This window comes from Myotis davidii, unplaced genomic scaffold (assembly GCF_000327345.1).
Source record: "Myotis davidii unplaced genomic scaffold, ASM32734v1 scaffold225, whole genome shotgun sequence".
NCBI classification, from domain to species: domain Eukaryota; kingdom Metazoa; phylum Chordata; class Mammalia; order Chiroptera; family Vespertilionidae; genus Myotis; species Myotis davidii.
Window position 1 is genome coordinate 2,639,929 of NW_006296222.1, and position 1,583 is coordinate 2,641,511.

The following is a 1,583-nucleotide window of genomic DNA, read 5'->3' on the forward strand; positions in this document are numbered from 1 at the left end:
ATTGATTGGATAAACGAAAACTGGTTAACCACTGATAGCATTTCCGAGGCAGTTTTATATAAAAAAATTCGTTTAAGCCGAAACCGGTTTGGCTCAGTGGATAGAGCGTCGGCTTGCGGACTGAAAGGTCCCAAGTTCGATTCCGGTCAAGGGCATGTACCTGGGTTGCGGGCACATCTCCAGTAGGAGATGTGCAGGAGGCAGCTGATCGATGTTTCTCTCTCATCGATGTTTCTATCTCTCTATCTCTCTCCCTTCCTCTCTGTAAAAAATCAATAAAATATATTTAAAAAAAAATTCGTTTAAGGCAAGTATTGGGTGATTGGATCAATTTAAGCAGTGTTTATTTATAGATTAAAGAGTACATGAGGCATGTACTGTGTATATAAGAAAGGCTAGAACAGAGAATCATTTTGGAATGCATTAAATCAATTCACATTATTTCTAATGGGAAAAATATGATTCAGTTTTTGAAAAAATCGCTTTTTGAACATCCTTCCAGAATGAATTAAGTTAGATACCAAGGCTTCACTATACTGTATATCAAGATTTACTTGCTTTTTTCATTTATACTTCTCAAATGCATGGTATATCTAACTGTGTACCTAAGTAGGTGGGAACTGGACCAGATTAGATTTACTTTGAACACCTCCCCACGTTGGAAAACTGATTTATCACATGCATAGAATGCAATTCAATCAATGGAGAAAGATTCTCAGGTAAGGATTAACAAACAAAACACAACAGTTATTTCTGACAACACTGAATTCATGATACAGTCAAACCTCATCTCCCATCTCAAACAATTCAGTTCTCTTGACCAAACTGTTCAGAGAAAATGTCTCAGTTGTTGACCAAAACTTCAGTTTTCCACCTGATGACAGCTCTTTCATGTTGTTACCTCAGAATGACAAAAAGTGTCTTGGACAAAAAACAAAGGAAAGCATGCTTTTGCTACTGACTAAATCAATGATTAGCACAAATATAAAATATAAAGTGACCATCAACAGTGCTAATGTTGCCCTAGCCAGTTTGGCTCAGTGGAAAGCTGATAGGAATTAATTTCCATTGAAAGAGCAGTGATACATATTTGATTCATGTCAAGGGCACGAGCTTCCTTTGCAGGCTCTTCCCTAGCCTGAGCCTTCATCAGGGTGTGTGTAGGAGGCAACCAATCCATGTGTTTCTCTCACATTGATGTTTCTCTCTGTCTTTTCCTCACTCTTCTACTCTCTCTAAAAATCAATGGGAAAATATCCTATGGTGAGGATTAAAATAAAAAGAGAGAGAGTGCTAATGTTGCTAAGGGTGTAAAAGTGCTCACAAAACAATAATCACAGGCAATTGAAAAGGTAGAGCCTGGCTGGCATGGCTCAGTAGTTGAGCGTTGACCTATGAACCCAGGAGGTCACAGTTCAATTCCCAGTCAGGGCATATGCCTGGGTTGCAGGCTCCATCCTCAGGGGCATGAGGAGGCAGTGGATCAATGATTCTCTCTCATCACTGATGTTTCTCTCTCTCTCCCTCTCCCTTCCTCTCTGAAATCAATGAAAATATATTTTAAAAAGAACAGGGAGTCACCT